The sequence below is a fragment of the Protopterus annectens genome, chromosome 11.part0, assembly GCF_019279795.1.
Source record: "Protopterus annectens isolate FY-2018-M chromosome 11.part0, PAN1.0, whole genome shotgun sequence".
Taxonomy (NCBI): Eukaryota; Metazoa; Chordata; order Ceratodontiformes; family Protopteridae; genus Protopterus; species Protopterus annectens.
Genome location: NC_056745.1, coordinates 1,526,474,509 through 1,526,489,398, shown reverse-complemented (window position 1 = coordinate 1,526,489,398; position 14,890 = coordinate 1,526,474,509).

Sequence of the window (14,890 nt, the reverse complement as noted above, 5' to 3'; positions counted from 1 at the left end):
GTATTTGTCAGTGACTCAGACAGCAACTGAATGCATGTCACAGGCCATCCTGGTTAACTGTTGCTTCTGTGTGGGATGCAGTGACAGCTCCTGATATGCAATCATCTGCTAATGTAGAAAGTAAGAGGGCACTGACAGTGGCTGTGACTGCATGGAGGGAATGGCTAGAAGGGGTACGCCATTAAACAATGTCTGGGGAAATCCACTGGTGACTGGTGTCATTGCAGCTTATGTCTCCCAATGCTATCTTCCCAGATTATGACTGTCAGACACAGTCACAAGCATAGATAAATTTTGAGTAGTTCAAGTTGTAAATGTAGGTATAAGGGGTGGTGACATTACACTTCAGACTGAGCTTGCAGAATGTAAGTGGATAGATTATTTTTGAGCATCTGTTTATCCAGGACTGAACTCACAAAATAGTTTAAAACCTATTTTGAAATATAAGCATGACTGTATTACTTAGTATTAACCAGGGTGTTTGCATCTGTATGTTTTATTTTGTCTTGTTTTTATCTTTTTGCTAGGAATGAGTTAACTACACTTGTGACTGTTTTAAATATTTAATTGAATTAACTGAATGTTGTTCTCTATTAGCTGTTTAGAATATTTATTGTGACCATTATCCTAGCTGTTTTATGCATTGTGAAAGAGCTTATGCTTGAAAGCTTTGCATTTGTCTTATTAAAAACAAGTCTTGACGTTGTATTCCTAGTTTACTTCTGTTTTTTGTGCCTTTGGGTATCTAGGAATACTTTGGTTCCTATACAAGATTTTATTCTTTGTTGTGTAATATGTATACCCTTTGAAGGTAAGTTGGGGATTTTACACAAGTGTTCTGCAGTTGGACACTACCAAAGTGGTGTGTACTGGAAGGACACAATTACCTTGTGAAGACTGTGGAAAGCAGAGGAGTCCACAGAATTGCTGGTGCCTGACAACTACTAATGCTGCTGTCACTTACACCACTGTCGCATAGGATACCATGCTCTGATATGTTTTCTGTCATCACACGCAAAATGGTACTTTGAAGCCCATGATGACAAGCAGGGCACAGCCTGTTTGTTCATCCACACAGCTGTTTCACAGCATGAAAGCCTCTGTAGGCTTCACATGCCCTTTTCCAAGTAGATGCCTTGATTAACAACCTGGGCAATCAGTTGGCGTTTGCTTGTGTTATGCCATCTGTTCCAGGCTTGGCGGCTTTTCACTAGGGAACTGACAAGAGAGGGGTCATTAGCACTGCTGTAGGGCCACAATATATTGTACAATGTCCTTTGACATAGAGGTCCAGTCTTGCTGTAACAATCAGCACATTGCCTGTGAGCCATCGTAGGTGACATTTTCACAGTACATCATGCATCCTGCCCAACACATTACTGGTGCATATCTGCATGACATGGCTGTGAGGCCTACTCCGATGGACTGGCCACCTTTGGCCAATGTGTGTCCATCTGCCACATGTTCTAGGCATGTCATACTATACAGTTTTGTACCCGACACACATGTCTGTGTTCCCACATCATATCACACAACAAGCAGTGTGCTGTCTGGTTGCTTGACAGGCATTGTACACTTGTGAGGCCAGCAAAATTTCAGTAAAGTTGAACAAGCCCACTATGCATGCATGCATGTGCATTCACATCTTCACTGCAAGGTGTGGCTGCAAACACTGTATATCATTCTCTCAACCCCAAAGATGTGGCATCATGACCCTACCTTTGCAGGACCTGCTGCTGAAGTGTTGGGAGTTTCCCCACCCCTCTAATCCTATGACACACAAACACAGCATGTGACAGATGTGACTGCATTTCAAACCTTGCTGCCATGGTATCTCCAACAGCAGTCATTGCATGTGGCAATGAGCATTATGCCAACTTGCACAGCTTACATCCTGCCCCACCTACACCCACATTACACACACCTGCATGTGCGCAGCTCCTTACCAGACACATTGCCAAACAGACACCTCAGTCCATCCTGCCTCTGAAGTGCACTGTACACATAATACTGCATGCACCACTCTCTCACCATTCAAAAACCCAAGGCAAAGCACAACATCATACCTCATAGTCATAGGTGATCACATTGTGAGACACATTGATGTCTGTGTCAAGTACCTACATATGGGACAGGTGACAGATAGCTGACTGTGGGTTGATACAATAGGCCTTACCACACATTGCCACAAATTAAAAGACATCATTTAACATAATGTTGACATCATAGTTCCTGCAGGTGTGTAAACTAGGGACATATGTCACTGGCCTGTATGCAGACTCATAACTATACTTAGCCAGTCAGTGTCTCTCACAGGTATACTCAAACCTTGCGGCTGGAGTTGACACTCACCTGGGATGATGGCTCCATACACACAGAAATTGATGGAAGTCAATAATTGCCTTAGGGTTTGTTGTCATTGTCAAGGGATCTACTACATGTCTGCCTGGGATGCCTTGTTCAACAGACAATGCTTCACCAGTGATAGTGTTCATCTCTTACCGCTGAGATTTGGAGTATCAGCTATGGCTACTGACACCCCCACAATGCAACTTAGATGCACAGTTCAGGGAAACAGTGGCAACGTGAGCACCATCTTTATACAACATTCATGGTTATTCTGCTATGCGGTGGGTATGGCAACACTGAACCCCACTCTTTGAAATGTGTCCCCACCCTAGATTATGCAGACATGTGTGCAGACAAGGATGTGTGGTTTAAGGCTGTGGACAGCACCACAGCCATAACAGACTACATGTCTATCCACATCTTCACACCTCAAAATAACAGAGTTCAAGGAAATGCAGGTGGTGTATACATACTCATTAAGGATACATACACATTCAGATTTTGTGAAACACTGTGATGTCCCGAAGGCACTGCAGGTGCCATTCAGTACTGGAAGGGCACATAATCAAGTAATAATTGGCTACAAGAGCAGGTCCATGTAACCAGACACCTATTGTGCACATTTGCATGCACATATGTCTACCAAAATATATCAGTACACCATGTTGTGAGGTGGCATTAAATGATCACCAGCTGTGTTGCTTAGTCATGCTGCAGCTCACTTGTCCAAAGGTTAGTCTACATTCTTAACTACAATGTCCTAGAGCAGTGCCGTGACATCTCTCCAAGGGGAACCAATGTATTGCAATATGTGTTTGCCAATATGGGTAACCACTGAAGTCCCCCAATGTGAGGTCCTCCCTGGTGGGATCTGACCACAGATCAGTATCATTAAAACTACCAGCAGTAATTTCCACTTGCAGACAATGCAGTCATATATTTAAACAAATCCATTTATTACCTCCTGTGGGATGGTTTACTTAGCATGACTGCTCCCCCTCCCCCTCTGATGGGATGGCATGTATGCAGAGCTATACACCAATGCATTATGCCAGCAGCATTACAAGTGCATGAACTCAACTGTACCTGACAGAAGGAACACAGGCTCCTCATGGCACAGCAGACCTGCCTGGTGGACAACTGCCATTATCATTCTGTACAATAGGCGGTGGACATTGCTGTGTGACAGTTGGGGTGAGGATGCTCTCCCTCTAAAATAGTGACAAAATCTCCTCAGCTACAACAGCCACATAGTGTTGTGATGTTATGTAGACACAGGGAGTGACAAAATTAGCAACCCACACAAAGCAAAACCACAACAGACAGTGTAGTTACATGTGTTACCTCAAAGCACAGACCCAGTTTTTTGGTGAACTCACACTTAATGATGTCACATATAATGAGTCTGTTCCCATAGCTAACCTGTACCATAACTTCCATATCTAGAGAGCAGGTAATAAATTACCTCTCTATGGAGGATACACAGCATCTATTGGACATGCTAACATCCCAGGATGCACCCTACATGGGATGGGTCATGGATTACTAACACCATTGGGAGCACCTTACAATCATACTGAAATCACTGACTGAACCCCTGCTGACTGGTAATGCAAACTGTTATACCCTAGCACAGAGGTGGTGCATGCACTGACCACCAGAACTGTAGACCTCTTTGCCTGACTATCCATATCTATATGGCTGTAGCAGCAATCATCATGGAATTGATCAGCACACTTGTATGTGATTGACACACAGTTGACTGTACACAGTTTGGATGTCTGACAGGGGGATCATAACTTTTAAACATGATGGATATTTCTGAAGCAGTAACCAAAGGCCTGGGGGAGGGTAGATCAGGGCATACAACCCCCTGGACTGAGCCAAGCCATCTGACTATATCTCCCACTCTCGCATCATGTACAAAGCACACACTTTGGCATCCATGCTACTTTCATTGTAGGGGTCACTTAGTAGCCTATTGATGGCACACGTACTCAGCAAAGGGACATTCCCCTCCAATAGCTGATCTGTAAGTATCAGTATCCAACAGGCTCAGTCCTGGGTCATCTACTGCTTGGAATCTATTTAACCATGATACAAGAAAATTCTGTCTGTGGCTAACAATGTTGGCTGATGCCTGCAAAGTGTGAGGTCTCATGGAGTCTGAGTTATGTCAATATCCTACAAGAGGATATTGATGAACAAATGCCTGTTGATATAGTAATAACCATAAACGTCATGCAAATATATATATATATGTAGTATCATTTCCATCACTAACACCTAAGTACATGGTAAGTAGGACATGAGTCGGAACATGTAATGTACATACTCATGGGTGAAAGATTTGGGCACACAGAGCAGGCCACACAGATTTACACCTAATGTGCCTGAGATCACCATATCTCCCCAGTAATATGACAGGAATCATGTGTTATAGTTAAGGGCACAATCACCCATAATGGACATACTCATAACTCCATGTACTCTTCCTTCAGCATGCCACTATCTGCGTGCAATGGCCATTTAGTAATGGACCTTTCCAAGTATTACTGGCAGGTTCACACAACAGTATGGTCCCTCACAAGGGGTCTTCATATCTTCTGCATGTGTTTAATGAGGATTGTCTGAAATGACTGTCATTGTAGCCTGTATCATATAGACTACTCAGAGGTGATATCTGCCTTGTGGGGCAATATGTGACCATGCTTGACTGTAAATACTGCACATCTGTAGGTTGCATGCTCTATTGATTAATCACTGTAAGGACATTGACCTAGTATGTGATGTTAATAATATGTGCTGGTGGTAGAGATTTGTCTAGCAGACTTTAACCCACCTTTGCAACAGAGCCCTGGCTAATGGCAAACCAAGCACCTCAGTGCACCGCAACAAATGCCATCTGTATGACTGGCTGGGCAACCATCATTTCACCCTAGGGCTGCTGTCTGTGTCCTTCTTGGACTGGGGCAATATGTGCTGATCATGTAAATAAGGGTATACAGCTTTCTATGATTGTGATGGCTGTATGGGCAGTATGCTAGTAAGGTTCAAATGTCCTATGGTACCATATGCTGATGCAACTTGCTCTAACAGCCACACACACAAACATGGCTACATTGAGGATAGCACCACTTCCAATTAATGATTACAGGACATGGCAAGACACACACAAGTAGTTGGTTATAGGTAGATTAGAACACTTGCCTATGTAATGGTACACACTACAGATCACAGTACATGATGCACGCAGCACACCTCATGTCTGATAATATTGCCAGTTTAGAACATATTATGCTTGCTGACATCAGCAGGCCAAGTTGTGGTCAGGCATTTGGAGGGCCACATTACCTGCTACAACTAAAAGTCTGCAAAACCCTACTTCTTTGTAAGTTACTGAGGTGATCATCTTTATGCCATATGGACATACACACGCATAAAGTGGCCTGCAGTGAGATTAGAACCCCTACCTATCTAGTTTTACATGCTACAGATCATAATACTTATCACATACACCACAGCTTAAAGTGAATGTTATAATGGCAGCTGGTAGTCTTAAGGTAGATGACATCATCAGGCCTTGTAGAAGAAGGTAGTTTGGAAGCTAGCAGAAATTTACAGGGCCAAAAAGCTCATCAGCATTGCAGTTTGTTAGCCAATGAGGGCTTCCCAGTGATTTGGCAGGGGGATACAAACACCAAGTGGCCTACAGTGAGATAAGAACCCCTACCTATCTAATCTTACACACTATAGATCACAGCACTTATCACACGCACCATGGCTTTCACAGCACTTAATGCACGCACCATGTCTTAAGTCAGATGTCACAATGACAGCTGGTAATCTTAAGGTAGATGACATCATCAGGCCTGGTAGAAGAGGGCAGTGTGGAAGCCAGCAGCAACTTACAGAGCCAAAAAGTGCATAACCATTGCAGTTTGTTAGCCAATGGGAGTGTCACAATTGTTTGGAAGGGCGATACAGACACACACACATACTAAGTGCTCTAAAGTGAGATTAGAACCCCTACTGATCTAGTCTTACACACTATAGTTTACAGTACTTATTGCACTTGCCACTGCTGATGTCTGTTTCCTACGTGATTGCAGGTAAACTACTTGTGGATTATACAACCTAGGCTTGTGTTGAACAGCATCTGTGGCCTGCAGAATGATATTGCTTCATACTGTTATCTGCATCTTGTATTGTTGCAGTGAGGTAACTGTTATTATCCTAGCTATGTGTCTATAGTAACTAGTATGAACATATGTGGCTGTTTGCACTTGGATGGGAAAGCCTGTGAGCAGGGACAATGTGCACTATCCATGCTTGTGTAGACAAGATTATTCATTACACCACCTGCTCAACTGTTGCTGTCTATGTGGTGACACTAGCAGGCACAGGGGTCTGTATGTAAGTGCATTGTGTACTGTTGAGCCCTTTCTTTGGATCCTTTGCGCAACATTATAGATGTGTGATAGAGCAGCTTTACTCACCAGTATTGGGTATGTAGAACAATACACACATCCACACACATATTTCTGTATATAACAGGGATGTATATATAAATGTAGCTGTGTGTGTGTGTGATATGTATATGTGTTATGTAAATATATGGGGAGAGACTGAGATGTACAGTATGTATTTATGTATGCAAATAATCATATATATAGATATTTATCTATTTGAAACTACATAGATATACATATACTATGTATGTGAGAGAGAGATAGTGACAGATAGATACGTATACATGGGTTCACTAGACAATCTCAAGATACTGAAATTTCAGTATTTCAAGACTGAATAGCTGAAAGTGCAGTTACACGAATCTGCACCATCTCGAATGTGGAAATGTCGAATCCGCTGTTGTGGTGTCGCATTCGTGATGTGCAGTGCGGTTTCTGGATTTAGCTGGGGATTCAAGTCAGTGGTGTTTACGTAAGGGTATTGGGTAGGGATTTTAGTGTGTGTGTGTGTGTAGTGGTGATTTTTGTATGTTTGTGTGTTTAGTGCAACCTCATAGTTAGTATATATAGGTAGGGGGGTGGGGGGGTGCAGCTCCCCACATGGGGAGTGCATGGATGCTTGCCCTCTTGCTTATAGGTAGGGTAGGTGTGTTTGTATGTTATGTCGTTTCTGTGTGTTGTTTTGTTTGTTGTAGTGTAGTTAGGTAGGTGTATGTGTGTTTCATTGTGTGGTGCGTGTGCGTGTGCGTGTGTGGTTGTGATTGTGGTTTTCATGGTTGTGGGTTTTCAGGTATGTGGAATTTCGACTATACAGTCTCAAAATACTGAAATTTGACATTTCAGTATTTCGAGATTGTCTAGTGAATATGTATACATATATGTATTTATGTATAGCCATATCTATACATAAGAGGTCATTTTGATCAAGGGGCAACAGGACTGCACTCAGTTTAACTAAGTGTATGGGCATGCCCAGTGGGACTGTCAGTACTTATAAAGCGACTCCAGGCCACATGTACCTGCACTCCAGTCTGGGATTTTGTGTGTATCAGACACTGACATCTGTCCCTGTTTCTGCAGTATTGCACTTCACTCAAAATGTCCATGGTATTCTTCAACCCTGATGTAATTAATATGTGACAGAGATTCATAATGTTACACCACACACAGACAGTCTGTGACAACACCAACATACTAATACCTCACATGCAAAAGATGTTGATACTTCCACATTTGAACCATCACTGGTATCACCCATGCTAACTATCCTAGTCCACTGATCCACAAGCTGCCAGCCAGAGAGTAGTCATTCATCATTTAATCAAAGACATACAAATATATGTTGTTATTTCTGCATCAAGTGAGGCATACAATGTGTGCTTGATTTCTATGTTAGTGACCTGAGTTTGCCTGGAATGCTGATATACCATTTATGACCTACTGTTACAGTGGTTATATGGGGAAACTGCTGTGTTGGGTGTGGGGGAGCAACATCAAATATTCTGCTGGGATGCACAGTAGTCCAACTATCATGTGAATCCACTCTTTGACATCCCCTTGCCTGATGTAGTGCATATTCCAACCATGTTGCATAGTGAATATTAAGGAACACATATTAGTGGCCTGAGTAACTATAGTTTAATGCAAATGTTACTTTTGTCCAAATAGCCCACTATATGTCCTTGCATGAATGCAGCAAATCCATACATACAATTGCATATTATAATAATAATAATCCTTACAAGTAGTGCATAGGTTAAGGATCTATCTTGTGAATGCAGCAGTTGACAGAACTGTAGTCCAGGGCTGACTCTGTCTGATGCAAGCAGTACATAGCCAATACATGTATTGGTACAGGTTGTGTTGGTTGCCTGGCATCAATTTTACTATATCTATGTGAGTAGGAGTAAGGTGTCAGCTCCTAGGGCCCTAGGTTATCAGTGAATGTGCTATGCATTGTCACTTAGCTAAAGCCAGGGTGTACTGGACACACCTATGTCTGCCTACAGGAACCTTATCAGGGAGTTCTACCTCCGTATCCTCCCATGACTGTTGCTGTGGTCACCTAGACAGTGGTGGGAGGCTGTGTATCCCTTTCCTTTGCTGATCCTGCTGCAGCTGTTTATGCAGGATCATATTGTGTAGCATAGCACATGCTGTGAACATACATGCATATGTGCTGGAGAGTACAGCAGACCTCCACCAGATATATCAAGAAACCAGAACCATAACTTCAGAAGGCCAAACACACACTCTATGATGCTCCTAGTTTGTGCATGTGTCTCATTATGGTGTTCATCAATCGGTGTGTGTGCATTTCTGATGGGTGTCATCATGCACAGTTCCAGGGCATAGCTAGCATCCCTCAGTAATTAGCCATGTGGAATGTCCCCCTAGAAAACATCCGGCACAGCTGTGATGGGTGCCAGATATAGGAGTGGTGATAACTGCAGGGCTGCCAGTCCACATATTCATGATGATGCCCTGGGCATTGCACACAACCTGGCAGTTAATGGAAGGGTATCCACTGCAGTTGACCTAGACTCTACCCTCCTCACTGGGTGGTGCCTTGATGTGCAATCTATGGCGCCCAGTATTTCAGGGTAGTGTGCTACACAGTAAAATTGTTGCATATTGCTGGCCCTCACCTCAGTGGTGAGAGGCAAAGAAATGTACTCACTGGCATGGGGTAGCATGGCATCTATGAAATGGTGGAGTACATTGGATGCTGATGCCTGTGAGACCCCCAGCATGTCCTCAGTTGGTCTTTGGAAAGTACCTGTAGCTAGTATACTAAGGGTTACGCATACCTTTGTTTCCACTGTGATGTGTTCCTCTCTATTGGCTATGGGTATGAGTTGAGAGTGGCAGAGCTCAGTGAGTTGTTCATAGGTTCATAGGTCCATAGGTAGGTACTAGGCTATCGGCCATGGAGCCTATACAAGCTCAGCCTTTGCCACCCAAGAAAATTATTTTCCTGTGCCACTGTCGAGCAGAGCCACAGATGTGATCCCCGGGGTGAATTTCCTATTTCCCATCCAATCATCAAGATTTTTCTTGAAGAGTGCTAATGAGAAGCTTTGTTTGATATAGATAGGTAGTTTATTCCAGCGTGTGGGAAGTGTCTGGGACAGGAGTCTATCCCTCCAGCATGTTCTGTTTATTGTGGTGACAAGGTTTAGGTGCCTAGAGCGTGTAGCTCTGAGAGATTGGGATTTCTTTAAGTGGAGCATGTCCAACAGCTCTGGGTTTGACATTGCTTTGTATGTTAGGCAGAGATCACCCCTGAATAGGCGATATGCAACAGAGTAAAGCTGGAGTTTTTTGAGACAGTCTGTGTAGGGCATCTGTTTGGGGCCAGTAATCCTCTTTGTGAGGTATTTCTGTGGCCTTTCCAGTTGTTGTAGATGTCTTGTGAGGTACATACCAAAATGGGCGTTGTACACTATAACGGGTCTAATGAGTGATGAGTAGAGGGGAACAATTACCTCTTTTTTTCTGGATGAGAAACCTTTTGTGATGAGGTGTGCCATGTAGAAGGATTTCCTGACTACTGTGGCAATGTGATTATCAAAGGAGAGACTACTGTCCACCTGTGTCCCAAGGTCTCTTATCACACTTTCAGTGTTAGGTATACTACCGCCTATGTTGTAGTTCATGGGTACAGAGTTTTTACCAAAGGGGATGACAATGCACTTTTTGGCATTGAGCTTGAGGCCATAGCTTTGACACCAGGCATCTGTCTCAGTGAGGCCCTTTTGTAGGATGTCCACATCGTTAGGAGTTTCGATTATGACTCCTAGTTTGCAGTCATCTGCGAACGTTGTTAGCCAAAGAAAACAGGAGAGGACCCAAGACTGAACTCTGTGGTACTCCACTTGTCACTTGTCTGAAGTCGGATTTGGAGTCTGCTACTTTCACTTTGTGGGTTCTGTCAGTGAGCCAGTTGGCAACCCATCTTGTGACATAGGGATTTATGCCTAGTTTAGTGAGTTTATCTATAATTCCAGAGTGGGGGATGGTATCAAAAGCCTTGGCAAGATCTAGATAGGCTGTGTGAACCACCTTTCCCTTGTCTATGGCTTTGGTGACTGTTTCAAAAAAGTCTATTAGGTTTAGGAGACATGATCTGTCTTTTACAAACCCGAACTAGGTGGGGTCCAGAGTTTGGAGATTAACAATGTCTTTGTTTATAAGTTCCATGATGATATGTTCCTTGGCCCTGCAGACCAGGCTCGTCTGGCTAATGGGGCAGTAGTTCCTGGGGTCTGTGGTGGCTCCCCCCCTTGGGGAGTGTGATAACCGTCACTGTGCACCATTCAGCAGGCACAAAGCCTGAGGTGAGGCAATGACTGAACATGGTACTTAGGTGGGGTGCCAGTTCGTTCTGTAGTTTGTGTAGAACGCAACCTGGTATGTTGTCTGGTCCCATGGATGCTGTGTTCTTGGCTTTGGAGAGTGTGGTTTTAACCTGTGCAGCCATTATTACAGGAACTTTGCATTATTTCACTATAGAGATGGGCTCATTAGGGAGTGAGAGGGGGGTAAAGTTAGCACTGAACCTATCTACCAGGATGTTGGCAATATCAGTTGGGTCTGTATATTTAGTGCCATTGCACTGTAACTCAGAGCAGATCTGAGTGTTGCCATTGAGATTCTTGACATAGCTAAGGAATGCTTTGTGGTTGTCTTTTAGAATCAGTGGCGATTTTGTTTTTGTAACAAGCTTTGAAGTATTTTATCAGGGATCACAGCTTCTTACTGAGGCTGACCAGGGAGCTCCTCCACTCATGGGATTTTACTCTCTTTTGCAACAGTTTCTTCCTTCTGTTGTACAGTTTGTTTATGGTAGTGGATCACCAGATTGGCTTCCTTTTTTGGAGGATAGCATCTTGATTCTGTTTGGGATAGCATGATCCATGCACTCATGTAAGTGCTTATAAAGTGCAATTGTGTAGGATTCAGTAGTCCTAACTGTATTGTCCATCTGCATGGGTGTCATGAAGTTCACCACTTCTGTCTTAAGAAGCATGAAGTTGGCTTTGGAGAAATATTTTACCATGGTTTCCTTAATGGGGGTGGGGGCAGGATGTGGATATCTATGGTAATTAGCTTATGGTTGGATTGGAACAATGAGGCATTGACTTCAGGTGTGGAACACCGGTCACTCATGTTGGTAATGACTAGCTCTAGAATATTGTTGCCCCTGGTGGGGGTGTGGATAAGTTGATCCAGGGCATTGGAGATTATGAATTCCAAAAAGCGTTGAGCGAAGGAGTTGGTACATGTGTAGTTTTCCCAGTTAATGGTGGGGTAGTTGAAATTGCCCATTATTAAGGTGTTTGATTGAACCCTAATATTTTCTAGTACATCAAGAAAAGAGGAGTGGGAATCCCGGGGCATGGTGGGTGATCTGTAGCCAGCTACAATTTGGATTACAGTTTTGCCCAGAGTTAGTTGCACTTGGATAACCACGGCTGCATTATGCTGAGCAACTAACCTGGAGGTGTGGATATCTTTAATGAATATGGACACACCTCTGCCTTTGGTGTTCTGGTCCAGGTTACATGGCTGAAAAGTGTGGGATGAGTTATAGCCTGGTAGTGCAGGGGTGCTCTCTGGAGCCTTGAACCAGGTCTCAGTCACTGCAAAGATATTGATGTTCTCCATTTTAAGGAGTGCCTCGAGTGAGTGCATTTTGAGATTTAGACTTCTAGTATTGAGTAGCATCACCCTCAGTTTTTGCTTGCCTGTTCCTGTTACGGTGGTGAATTTGTCATTTGAACCTTGCCTAAAAAGGCACTATAGGGGCAGCAAGAACCTTTTCCAGTATCCGGAATCCCAGGGGTGACAGGTGCAGGCCATCTCTGGCAAAGCATCGTGGTCTGTCGACAATGTCATCCCAGGCAGACAGATACTGGATCCCTTTAGAATGGCACCAGAAGCTTAGCCAATTGTTGAAGTCAAACATTTTGTCCTTGTACTGTGGCATCATTCTGGGTGATGGCAGAATACTACTCAGGGCTAGGGTCATACCTGCCTGGGCTACAAGATCAGAGATCTCTTCCATGTCTTTTTTCATATAGTCCAGGGAGGTACGTCTCAGGTTATTTACACCAGCATGGACAATGACATAGTCATATTTGTATTTGTTGTGGAGTGACCTGAGTGCGTGGGTTATGTGGCAGATCCTGACACCAGACAGGCAGCTGACAGTAACCTTCTCCTTGTTTAGCCTGGTGAGTGGGACATCAGTATGCCCGACTATAGAGTCACCTATGACTAGTGTGTTGGGTACATTGTTTTGCCTTATTGGCTGTGGTTGAGTGTCACACTGAGTCTGCGGGCTATGTGTCATTTGGGTTGTGTGGGGGGGGTGGAGGTTGCTTGGATTTCTGCTTTGGAGGTCTCTGTTGCTTGAGCAGATTATTATTGAGAGCCTCCGCGAATGTTTTTGTGTTTCTATGTGTGGATTTTGGTGGTGTAGATTTAGTGAGACTATGTGATGAGTGTGTTGTGTTCCAAGTGTTTACCTTCTCCTCTTGACTGTCAAGTTCAGTCTTGATTGGAGAGAGCTTTACCTCCAGTTTGGCTAGATAAGTTCATCTCTCACTGGTTGTAGTGTTGGGTGGTACTAGGAGAGGGTTGTCTGTGTACATGAGGCAATTTCTGCATTGCCCCAAGATGCCCAGATTTATCAGATAGACAGGAGAGAACACTGGGAGCTGACACTCAGACACGCCTGAATAAAAAAACTATTTTCCTCTAGATAAGTGAGGAAAGGGAGTACAAGAGCTGTTTTTCTCTAAGCAAGTGAGGAAAGAAAGTACCAAAACTGTTTTCCTCTAGGTAATGAGGAAAGTTGAGTGCTATAGTAATTAGTAGGTTATTTCATGCTTACAAGTTCTGAACAAGTGCTGATCACGAATAAGCAAATTCAAGTGCTAAAACTAAGAATCTGTATCTGGACTAAACAATTTACAGGAAAGGGGGGAAACAAATGCAAATTTGGGCTTTTAAATCAGAAAGTTGAGGGAGATAGAAAAACTGCCCAAATGGCCAATAACTATAATTTCTGGGCCAGATCCACTCCTTATGTGGTAGATAGGTTACCTAGTGCTTACCACTCCCACTGATAAGCTAGAAGGCTTTCCTCCAACACAGAAAGCTTGGGGAGGGGGGGGGCTCAGAAGCTTACATATAGTCCTGGATACAGCAAATCTGAATCTGGACTACACTAGTTACAGAAAAGGTATATATCAGCTTGCACCTGTCACCCCTGGGCTTTCGGATATTGGCAAAGGCTCTTGCTACCCCCATAGTGCCTTTTTTAGGCAAGGCTCAAAAGACAAACCCTCCTCCATAGGTATCACAAGGGATAAGAAACTAAGAGTAGTGCTACTCAATGCCAGAAGTCTAAACCTCAAGATGCATGCACTCGAAACTCTCCTTAGCATGGAGAACATGGATATCTCTGCAGTAAAGAAACCTGGTTTAAGGCTCCCAAGAGCACCCCAGCACTACCAGGTTATACCTCATACCATGCTTTTCGGCCCCAAAACTTGGACCGAACCACAAAAGGAGGGGGAGTATCAATATTCATCAAAGATACCCAGACTTCCAGTTTGGTGGCACAGCACGAAGCATCAGAGACTATCCATGTGCAACTAACAGTGGGTAAAACTGCCTTCCAGTTTATAGCCTGCTACAGGCCACCCTCCCAAACCCAGGAATCCCAATCGGCCTTCCTGAGAACACTGGAAAATATGAAGGTCTCTCCAAACACTATTATATTGGGCGACTTCAGCTACCCAAACATAGACTGGGGGCATTACTCTAGCTCCAACACCCTAGCCCAAAGGTTCCTAGAATTTATAAACTCAAATGCTATGGAACAACTTGTTACCACTCCCACAAGAGGGGAAAACATACTGGACCTGATCATCACCAAAATGGGGAACTCTATGCTCCAGACCAAAAGTGTATCCCTCACTGGTAAGATCAGACCATAAACTAATCTCACTGGATATTTACATCCCGACTCCACCCCCTGCCCTGAAAACCACAGT